This window comes from Lepisma saccharinum, chromosome 12 (assembly GCF_977018435.1).
Source record: "Lepisma saccharinum chromosome 12, izLepSacc3.1, whole genome shotgun sequence".
NCBI lineage: Eukaryota > Metazoa > Arthropoda > Insecta > Zygentoma > Lepismatidae > Lepisma > Lepisma saccharinum.
In genome coordinates, this window is record NC_139240.1 from 58,108,883 (window position 1) to 58,121,428 (window position 12,546).

Sequence of the window (12,546 nt, forward strand, 5' to 3'; positions counted from 1 at the left end):
TGTTTATTGCAGTTTAGACTTGCAAAGATAATTTTTTCAACTTCTTTTATTAATTTTTCTATTTATTGCCTTTTGTATCTTATATTTTTAATTCTTAACTTTGAGTTTTGTTCTTTATTTAAAAAAATTCTCTAATCACTAAGGAAGAAGTACTTTTAAGTAAAACTGTACCCACAAACTTTATTATTACTATTATTGTTAGTATTATTATTATTGTTGTTGTTGTTTTTGTTTTGATGTAGTTGTTGAATCTTGTTGTTGTTAGGGTTTATTGACTTCCACTACGCTATTTTTGGTTTGCTTCGTAGGAAAGTTTGTTTATTTTAGAGTTTCCTTGGTATTTTCTTACTGTTAGGGTAGGTAAAGTTTCTTAAATATATGAGTAGGGTTCCATATATTCTTGTTCTTGCATGTTTTTCATATGATGTGATCACCACAACTCTCCAAGTGCTTTTACTGCATGTTTCCATTTTTATTGAGGCTTAGTGATTCCTAGAGCCACTTTATGCATGAGAGAAAGCTTGAAAATTTTGATCTCAGATATCCGTCAACCTTATGTCAGAGTATTTTCGAGTATATTTTAGTCTTATTATGGCCCACTAGAATATCACGGCTTGCTTTTTTTTTAAGTATGTTGCGCAGTTATTGTATTTTTGCTTTTGCTTTCTAGATAAACTGTATGAAATGTTTAATATTTGTACTTTTTGCACTTATAAGAGGCCAAACTTTTACTGTAACTAAAATTATTATGTCTCTGGGCACTGAAACCCCTTTACCAAGAGTACTATAACTGCATGTTTATTAATATTGTTTCTTTCATCCCTCAAATATAACAATTTAACAATATAATGACTAATCACAGGACAAGTCGATGTTAGCAGATGACTACGTGGCTCTTAAGTCCACCTGCCAAACTTTTCTTACCATGCTATTTACCCTTATAGTCTTTTATTCGGGGTACGTTTCAAGTACTATTGAATTTTTGAGTGTTTGATTAACACCAGGGGTTATTTGTATCTGTTATGCTTTATTATTTGAGGCTTCTTTTTTTATTCTACAATCACTATATGTCCCTGAGAACTAAATTTCCACTGACTGAAGCTTAAAGCTTACGCTCTGCAGCATGTTGAATGGTTAAGCACTGGTCAATATGAATTTTACAGAGGCTAGTAGGAGGCATAGGAACACACGCCAGAGCATTATTAGCGTGCAAGAAGCACTTTCAGGGAGTACTACGAGGAAACGAAGTTGATTTTTTTGAGTGCTTTACCAGTTACACAGCCAATATTTGCTATTTCAAGTAACTACATGTACCAGAACATTTTACAGCCCAACACTAACTAGACTTCAATTTATACTATATTAGGGGCTAAATGTAGCAAGAACAATGATTGTACATATTTTTGAGAATCCAACTATATCAGGATTTTTTCTATGTAAGTATATTTTTATTGATTACTAACTTTAACAGACCAATCAGGAAGACAACAAAATTCACTAAACTTAGTACTATAGTGTAGGTGATTGCATGAAAAGTAGAAATTATAACATCCACAAGATTTCGCTTTTTTTGCTTTTGTGACTAATCGTGACGCTGAGGATGAATGGATGGCCAAAAATCTTAAGGACTGGATGTATTTTACCACTACAGACGCCTATGTAGAAACACTAGAGTACTGTTAGCTTTCAAAATTGAGGTTATACTGTACTGTTTCTTAAATATTTTGTACTTGGCACGTTATAGTTATATCCATTTCAGGACAAATATTGCTAAAACTCTCAAATTTACTGGTACAAGTTGATATTTCTGCTATCAGAGGAATTAACAACCCTATTTTACAAACAAATGGTATTGTTTACACTTTATTTACTTCAATCTGAGACTAATATTTTACAGTAATTGAATCATTCAGCCCTAGTCAATACTTTACTGCATCAGAAAGTTCGTTATTAATCTAATAAGTATGCTATTTTGGGATATTCTAATGCAAACGTTGTTTAATTCACTGGTTATAATGCAAACGTTTGCACAAATTCGATATATTCACTACCTTCAAACCAAACAATTGTACTTATTTAGCGCATTTCATTTATATTTCTTGTAATTAACTTATGTTTCTTATAATTAACAAACTAAACTAATTACTTTGGCATGTTAAAAACCTTATTTTTTACTATTTCCTATTCTATCAGGTTCTATATTGCTGTTTTTATCAATTATGTAAGACCACACTCTGGTAAATGCCTATATATTCTCTTTTATACACACGCACGCACGCTACACACACACACACACACACACACACACACACACACACACACACACACACACACACACACACACACACACATTTACACACTTATACGAACATACATCTGACGTTTTTCAATATTTTGCTATGAAGTTTGCATCCACGCTATTCAAACAAGGGCAGGCAATGTAGTATTTATGAGTATTAGTAATCCCAAAGTGGTGTTTTTTGTGTCCAAGTTCAGATGAGAGTCTGCTATGTGCCTTTTGCAGGGGATTGCATGTGAAGTGTATGCATATTGAGCATTATTGAGTGTGTAGGCTTCCAAGTTTTGCTGTTATTTTCCTATAATTCTGCGAGACTGTAGAGAGTTCTCCCTTTTCAACCAGTTTTCTTTCATTGATTGGATACTTTTTGGGAACTTAGCAGTTTTTTATGTTATGAAGCAGATTGTTGTAGAATATTTTGCATGGTCATTTGTGATATTGAGTGCCTGCTGTAACGGAAGTAAGTATCTTTCCTTCTTGTGTTGATGTTCTCGTGTAGGTTTCCTATTTTCGGTCAAGTTGCAGTAGGGAACTTAGCAGTTTTTTATGTTATGAAGCAGATTGTTGTAGAATATTTTGCATGGTCTTTTGTGATATTGAGTGGGTGCTGTAATGGTAGTAAGTATCTTTCCTTTTTGTGTTGATGTTCTTGTGTAGGTTTCCTATTTTCGGTCAAGTTGCAGTACTTAGAATAATCACTATTGTCTTATTGATCTACGAAGCTCCTTTGAATAATCATTTGCATGTGACCCTATACTCCACGCTGTACTTTGTTCTGGGAGCTATCTTTTGAAGCCTTGGCATTCTGCTAGTACAGTATTATTATCGTAGAGGTAAATTAGTTCGTGAAAATATGTATTTTTCTGATTAACTATAGTCGCTTAGTTGTTCTAGCAGGTATAAGTAGTTACTGCTGATGTTGTTAATTTTCTATTCGCAGGGGCTATGTATGATGTAGCGTATTTGTGTTGGCTGTCCCTTTTATGCCTATGTTGTTGAGTTTCTCCATAAGCATGTCCTGTATTACTCTATTCTATGCCTTGTTGCTGCTAGATATCTGAGGTATGTTGCTGGTTCATATCTGATGTAGCTTGTTTGACTATCTATTATTTTTGCTATGGCTGTGGCTATTGATGTCCCTTTCTGAATTCCATGTTGGTTTCTGTTTATCCTTGTTGCTGCTTGTTATCTGAGTTAGGTTGTTTGACTGCAGGACTTTCCTTTTTTAACTTTATTGTTGATTGCTGTTTTGTTTATTTCCTTATTTGTTTTTATTTGTTTACTGAATCGATTTGTTTTGTGTCTTGTAATATTATTTACTATAGTAACAAAATTATTTTTAAAAATTGATATTTATCAACATACTTGTATATTTCTTGTTCAGTATTTGTCAAAGTTTAATTTATTTTGTCCGCTATCTTTAGCAAGTAACACTATTTTGAAATTTAATATATAAATTCATGAAAATTTACTGTAATTTTATATCAACTAACATATTTATTTTAACAACAATAACAAAATTGTACAAAAGTTCAAATAGCAGAAGAATTGTACTCTTAAATTATTAACTTTGACAAATACTGAACAAGAAATATACAAGTATGTTGATAAATATCAATTTTTAAAAATAATTTTGTTACTATAGTAAATAATATTACAAGACACAAAACAAATCGATTCAGTAAACAAATAAAAACAAATAAGGAAATAAACAAAACAGCAATCAACAATAAAGTTAAAAAAGGAAAGTCCTGCAGTCAAACAACCTAACTCAGATAACAAGCAGCAACAAGGATAAACAGAAACCAACATGGAATTCAGAAAGGGACATCAATAGCCACAGCCATAGCAAAAATAATAGATAGTCAAACAAGCTACATCAGATATGAACCAGCAACATACCTCAGATATCTAGCAGCAACAAGGCATAGAATAGAGTAATACAGGACATGCTTATGGAGAAACTCAACAACATAGGCATAAAAGGGACAGCCAACACAAATACGCTACATCATACATAGCCCCTGCGAATAGAAAATTAACAACATCAGCAGTAACTACTTATACCTGCTAGAACAACTAAGCGACTATAGTTAATCAGAAAAATACATATTTTCACGAACTAATTTACCTCTACGATAATAATACTGTACTAGCAGAATGCCAAGGCTTCAAAAGATAGCTCCCAGAACAAAGTACAGCGTGGAGTATAGGGTCACATGCAAATGATTATTCAAAGGAGCTTCGTAGATCAATAAGACAATAGTGATTATTCTAAGTACTGCAACTTGACCGAAAATAGGAAACCTACACAAGAACATCAACACAAAAAGGAAAGATACTTACTACCATTACAGCACCCACTCAATATCACAAAAGACCATGCAAAATATTCTACAACAATCTGCTTCATAACATAAAAAACTGCTAAGTTCCCTACTGCAACTTGACCGAAAATAGGAAACCTACACGAGAACATCAACACAAGAAGGAAAGATACTTACTTCCGTTACAGCAGGCACTCAATATCACAAATGACCATGCAAAATATTCTACAACAATCTGCTTCATAACATAAAAAACTGCTAAGTTCCCAAAAAGTATCCAATCAATGAAAGAAAACTGGTTGAAAAGGGAGAACTCTCTACAGTCTCGCAGAATTATAGGAAAATAACAGCAAAACTTGGAAGCCTACACACTCAATAATGCTCAATATGCATACACTTCACATGCAATCCCCTGCAAAAGGCACATAGCAGACTCTCATCTGAACTTGGACACAAAAAACACCACTTTGGGATTACTAATACTCATAAATACTACATTGCCTGCCCTTGTTTGAATAGCGTGGATGCAAACTTCATAGCAAAATATTGAAAAACGTCAGATGTATGTTCGTATAAGTGTGTAAATGTGTGTGTGTGTGTGTGTGTTTGTGTGTGTGTGTGTGTGTGTGTGTGTGTGTGTGTGTGTGTGTGTGTGTGTGTGTGTGTGTGTGTGTGTGTGTAGCGTGCGTGCGTGTGTATAAAAGAGAATATATAGGCATTTACCAGAGTGTGGTCTTACATAATTGATAAAAACAGCAATATAGAACCTGATAGAATAGGAAATAGTAAAAAATAAGGTTTTTAACATGCCAAAGTAATTAGTTTAGTTTGTTAATTATAAGAAACATAAGTTAATTACAAGAAATATAAATGAAATGCGCTAAATAAGTACAATTGTTTGGTTTGAAGGTAGTGAATATATCGAATTTGTGCAAACGTTTGCATTATAACCAGTGAATTAAACAACGTTTGCATTAGAATATCCCAAAATAGCATACTTATTAGATTAATAACGAACTTTCTGATGCAGTAAAGTATTGACTAGGGCTGAATGATTCAATTACTGTAAAATATTAGTCTCAGATTGAAGTAAATAAAGTGTAAACAATACCATTTGTTTGTAAAATAGGGTTGTTAATTCCTCTGATAGCAGAAATATCAACTTGTACCAGTAAATTTGAGAGTTTTAGCAATATTTGTCCTGAAATGGATATAACTATAACGTGCCAAGTACAAAATATTTAAGAAACAGTACAGTATAACCTCAATTTTGAAAGCTAACAGTACTCTAGTGTTTCTACATAGGCGTCTGTAGTGGTAAAATACATCCAGTCCTTAAGATTTTTGGCCATCCATTCATCCTCAGCGTCACGATTAGTCACAAAAGCAAAAAAAGCGAAATCTTGTGGATGTTATAATTTCTACTTTTCATGCAATCACCTACACTATAGTACTAAGTTTAGTGAATTTTGTTGTCTTCCTGATTGGTCTGTTAAAGTTAGTAATCAATAAAAATATACTTACATAGAAAAAATCCTGATATAGTTGGATTCTCAAAAATATGTACAATCATTGTTCTTGCTACATTTAGCCCCTAATATAGTATAAATTGAAGTCTAGTTAGTGTTGGGCTGTAAAATGTTCTGGTACATGTAGTTACTTGAAATAGCAAATATTGGCTGTGTAACTGGTAAAGCACTCAAAAAAATCAACTTCGTTTCCTCGTAGTACTCCCTGAAAGTGCTTCTTGCACGCTAATAATGCTCTGGCGTGTGTTCCTATGCCTCCTACTAGCCTCTGTAAAATTCATATTGACCAGTGCTTAACCATTCAACATGCTGCAGAGCGTAAGCTTTAAGCTTCAGTCAGTGGAAATTTAGTTCTCAGGGACATATAGTGATTGTAGAATAAAAAAAGAAGCCTCAAATAATAAAGCATAACAGATACAAATAACCCCTGGTGTTAATCAAACACTCAAAAATTCAATAGTACTTGAAACGTACCCCGAATAAAAGACTATAAGGGTAAATAGCATGGTAAGAAAAGTTTGGCAGGTGGACTTAAGAGCCACGTAGTCATCTGCTAACATCGACTTGTCCTGTGATTAGTCATTATATTGTTAAATTGTTATATTTGAGGGATGAAAGAAACAATATTAATAAACATGCAGTTATAGTACTCTTGGTAAAGGGGTTTCAGTGCCCAGAGACATAATAATTTTAGTTACAGTAAAAGTTTGGCCTCTTATAAGTGCAAAAAGTACAAATATTAAACATTTCATACAGTTTATCTAGAAAGCAAAAGCAAAAATACAATAACTGCGCAACATACTTAAAAAAAAAGCAAGCCGTGATATTCTAGTGGGCCATAATAAGACTAAAATATACTCGAAAATACTCTGACATAAGGTTGACGGATATCTGAGATCAAAATTTTCAAGCTTTCTCTCATGCATAAAGTGGCTCTAGGAATCACTAAGCCTCAATAAAAATGGAAACATGCAGTAAAAGCACTTGGAGAGTTGTGGTGATCACATCATATGAAAAACATGCAAGAACAAGAATATATGGAACCCTACTCATATATTTAAGAAACTTTACCTACCCTAACAGTAAGAAAATACCAAGGAAACTCTAAAATAAACAAACTTTCCTACGAAGCAAACCAAAAATAGCGTAGTGGAAGTCAATAAACCCTAACAACAACAAGATTCAACAACTACATCAAAACAAAAACAACAACAACAATAATAATAATACTAACAATAATAGTAATAATAAAGTTTGTGGGTACAGTTTTACTTAAAAGTACTTCTTCCTTAGTGATTAGAGAATTTTTTTAAATAAAGAACAAAACTCAAAGTTAAGAATTAAAAATATAAGATACAAAAGGCAATAAATAGAAAAATTAATAAAAGAAGTTGAAAAAATTATCTTTGCAAGTCTAAACTGCAATAAACACTCCTGCCAGAATAGATGAAATTGTGATATTAGAGTAAAAAAAATGGAAATAAACTTTTAAAATAGCAAGTTAAAAGTTGAAAAATGTCTTTGTGAGTCCAAAATTTAATAAAAAATGTTGTCTGAATAGAAGAAATTGTGATATTAGAGTAAAAAATGGAAATAAACTTTTAAAATAACAAGTTAAAAGTTGAAAAATGTCTTTGTGAGTCCAAAATTTAATAAAAAATGTTGCCTGAATACAAGAAATTGTGATATTAGAGTTAAAAATAAACCTAAATTTCAGCTAAAGTTGAAGAAACACAGTTTGTGTGTCTAAATTGCCATGCGAACTCTTGCTTGAATCGTTCAAATAGCGTTTTCTGAGTAAAAATACACAAAAATGCGAAATATTGTCTCTAACAGTAAAAACATCTGGTCAATTTTACATGAATCCTGATGTTTATAACCCAATAATCAAATGGTCTGTGGTTCGCAACCCAGAAATAAGGGCAAATAGTGGATGCCATCCACTTTAACTTGTAGATACTGGAACTGAATGTTCCTAGTTCAGCCAAATTCCTTACGGTTTTGGTCAAATAGTCTTTGCAATGTTACGAAAGGCGGCAGAAATACCGCGTAGATTACTTCCACCAAATAAAATTGGAACCTCAAAGAAAATCAATACTCGTGTGTAAAAATTTGGCGACACTTGACTTCCATTCAACTTCGGAAGAAGACCAAGCGAAGGGGACCGTAACAATGGCGCCCCTTTCTTCCCCACGCGTGTCCATGAACGCGCGCGGTTTGAGGGTGCCGATCAATGCAACCACATAACAGGTTCTTCCGTAACAGGTTAATATTATTAACATGGATTCCGCTCGCATACTTCGTTTTCATATAGAATACATCGTTCAATTTCTTCGCCTTTAAAGCGAACATGTGTTATAATATCTTCTACCTCCGATCGAACGCGTCGGCACCGGTTGAATACGGGTAAATCCGGATCCTTAATTATACCAAATATGACTCACCACCGACGCCAAAATGGCCTTAGAATAGGCCGAAAATGTCTTTTGTACATTAATGGAAAAACCATTAATTCCAAGTTCCCACGTGTGCATAAAGCACCCCTGACTCATATCCGGCAGAAACGCATATATAATATACAACAATAGTGTTAGAATAGTCCGAAAACGAACTCCCCAATAGTGTCTTTTGTACCTTAATGGCAAAAACCATTAATTCCAAACTCCAACGTCAGTATAAATCATCTGTGACTCATATCCGGCAGAAACGCATATATAATATACAACAATAGTGTTAGCTTAGGTCAAAAACGGAATACATAATAGTATCTTTTGTGCACTAATGGAAAACCATTAATTTCAAACTCACACGTGTGCATGAGTCATCGATGACTCATCTCCTCCTCCACCCCCGACACGTGTCGCCACGTGGCGCTAGATTAATTAACAATAGCGTCACCCCTCGAAAATGAATAAAAAAGCCATTAATGTCAATTAAAGGGTCTATTGTTAGGTCTAAAGTATTTTTGATACTACTCATGTACATTCCTGACATCTAGCAGGGAAAGTACTAACTTCTTGTACTTAATACTTAATGTTTTGGGTTATTGTGAAGTGAATGCAATTTCATTGGCTTTGCTGGGGGTGTAGTCAGAATGGGCGTCGGGAGGGGAGGTTAAACCGATCCGCCAACACACTTGGAAAAATTTCCAATAAATTGGTTTATTTCTATTAGGTTATGATAGTTATTATTGCATCAATTATAACTATGATATTAAAGATAATTATTATTATTGTTTGTAGTATTCAAGATTTATCAATAGCCTGTTCCCAATAAAAAATTTCTGGTTGAATTTCACATACATGAAAAGACAAATGTTCTTTCATAAATTGGCTTGGAAGGTGATGACAAATCATCTACTTTTCTGAAGGGTTGTTAAATGTCCAGGAATTTTAAATAAATTCAATTCCGGTCCAGGAGAGAAAATCAGCAAGCGTAAATGGGTTCTGGACCGTAAAGAACCTTTTTATCTGTAAAGTATTTCAATTCGGTCCAGGAACCTTTTTTCCCGAATCAGTTTAAATAGGGTCCAAGTTCCGTATTGAAATGAAACATACGCAACTTGGATCGAATACGGACCTGACGATAAACAATTATCCACTTGTGAGCATGAAAGACTAATCCAGGTGCTGGCTGTCTCGAGAATCTGGTAGAAATTGGCGAAACGCAAACGCTGCAGTCACGTTACCACTTTCCATATAGCCCCATTCTCTCTCGCGCGTTCCTTCACTTGGTTGTAGCAGCACTGCCGTTCCCTGTTGTGATATCTGCTGGGAACACAGCAGCCTCACGTTACCTCATCTTCGGCTCCTATTGGCTGCGGTTCCTTGATCGGATGCCGGAGCAACACGTGACGGGTTTGTTTGAACTCAATGTGACGCCATAAGTCCACTGCGTTATGTACAGTAGCTCTTCGACAAGGGAGTTTTTGAATCTGGCCCACGAGAGAACAACAGCGTTTTGATTTATTCCCTGCGCTACGTTTTCTACAACCGCAGTGTGACATTACAATGTAAAACGTACTCGCGGACATTTTTAGAAGGCAACTTTTAAACGGTCAAGCCTGGTCTGTAATTGTAAATAAATTCAATCCCGGACTGGGAGAGAAAATCAGCAAACGTAAATGAGTTCTAGACATTGTAGAACCTTTTCATATTTAAATCATTTCAATTCGGTCCAGGAACCTTTTTCCGGATCAATTTAAATACGGTCCGGGAACTGCGAGGGATGATCGGAAAAAAAGGTTACAAAGCCTATTATGGCGTATGTGTTAGACATAGCTGGAAGATCAACACACCTGATGATGGAGGGCACTCAACACTAGTCCTCGATGTAATCACCTTTTTTGTTCAAGCACTTGTCACAACGGTAGATGAGGTTTTCCATACCGGTTGCACAGAAATCCCCGTCAAGTTCTCGTAGCCATCGTGAGGCAGCTCTTTTGACATCATCACATGTCAGATAATGGTGGCCAGCCAACCAAATGGTAGTCCCAGCTCAGCTGATAGTGAGCGTAATGTTCTTCTTCTGTTCTCACGAATACACTTATCCACAAGAGCACAGTTCACGTCAGTGGTTGAAGTACTGAGCCTACCGCCGTGTCCAGTGTTGTCATTAACAATACTGGTCCGTCCTTCTTTGAAGGCACGACACCACTTCGCTACATGTTGCCTTGAAATTGTCCCCTCCCCATACACCTTCACAATCTGCCTATGAATGTCAGCAGGTGTAGTGTTTTTGGCCCACAGGAACCGCACCACTGCCCTCACTTCTACTCTTGACCAAGTTTCTAGACGAGTCACCATTTTAAATATCCGCTTCTCGGGTATACATGGTCAGAATCCGAAGTCCTCAAACTCGCAACAAGACAAACATGTTATTAATTTACACATACATTTTCGTTACGTTACAGTGAATAAAACAAAAGTTATATGCTTTGTAACCTTTTTTTTTTCCGATCATCCCTCGTATTTTCCGGATGGATTTAAATTCGGTCCAGGAACTTTTTTTCCAGAATGAATTTCAATTCGGTCCAGGAACCTTTTTTCCCGCATCACTTTAAATACGGTCCGGAATCCTTTTTTCAGGAACAATTAAAAATTCGGTCCACTAACCTTTTTTCCAATGAAACAATACGCAACTTGGACCGAATTTAAATTGTGCGAGAAAAAAGGTTCCGGTCCTGTTACGGAACTCAATAAAATTTATCGGTTCCTGGACCTTGAACAACACTGCTTTTCTGAGCCTTGAAAACAGTCCGTTTCCCTTCAGTTAGAACCAGAAAACATTATTTTTATGTAGCATTTCTCGGCCTTTTTTGGCATTAAGGTCATTTGTCAGTATTTTTAGCTGTTCTTATTGCATTTTTCTTTATTTTTGAGTTTTTTTTCTCCTCCCTTGTTGTTTCGTGAATTATAAATGCATTTGCTAGCATAACTTATACATTGAAATTTCCTGACATGATCCTTTTAGCAACTTCGCCATTGATCGAAAATCGGTCATTTATTGTGGTAAATTTATTTTGCTCCAGCAAACTTACAATACTTTTTATGAAGCCTATTTAATCTGATGTACGCGAATGTCATACGCTAGAGCCTAGAGGCCGCACAAAAATGAGACTCTGAAGGGGCAGAAGTGATAACCACCATCGACAATTAAAATGCCTTAATATTGTGACAATAGCAAAATAAAACAACATCGCAAGGCCTTTTACTAGCTTCTAAAAATAATTAACACTGCCTTCAGAAATTCAGAGTCGAATAGCAGACTTTCTAGTTTGGCATCCTTCACAGCGAATGCTCATGTCCTGCAAGAAATTGACTTTGAGTGTCTCATTTATCAGTTTGCTGCCATGAAAGCCAGAAGGGAATAGTTTTTCGAGAGTATTTTCTTGTTTAATCTAAGTGTATTGTTTTATCTAAGTTTAATAAGATGTGTTCATATCTTAAAGCTTAGAAGTGTTATTAATACAGAGCATGCATAATAACAAACTGTTAATAATAATAATGTAGGATCCAAAACAAATTTTACATAAACGGACCCTTAGTTCATGTAAAAGATTCAGTCTGTTTCTTCGAAGTGTGTAAGGTACAGGGGAGAATATTGTACAGTGGGATCCATGAGTATCACCGTGCAAATTGTCCACCACCATGTTCGTACACTTTACTTGACTCAATAAGAGCTTCAAAAATTAAAAGAAAACTCAAAACATGCTGTTGACAACTTCTGCTCCAGCATACATAAAAATCCATCGCTTAAAAACACACAGGATGTAAGAGAAGAATTAATGAAAATGGTCATGGACAATTTGCCGTGCAATACTAGTGGATCCCACTGTACAATGTTCTTTCTTTTATTTCCCCCCAAACCCACAAAACATAAAATGTAGATG

The 12,546-nt window shown here is 35.0% G+C and overlaps 1 protein-coding gene across 1 annotated transcript in view; it reads right to left on the reverse strand.

Annotated features, from left to right (window-relative positions):
* The window catches only part of Idgf4 (Imaginal disc growth factor 4), a 136,062-nt gene that overhangs the window by 89,609 nt on the left and 33,907 nt on the right, over positions 1-12,546 (reverse strand). The gene's annotated exons all lie outside the window — the stretch shown is intronic.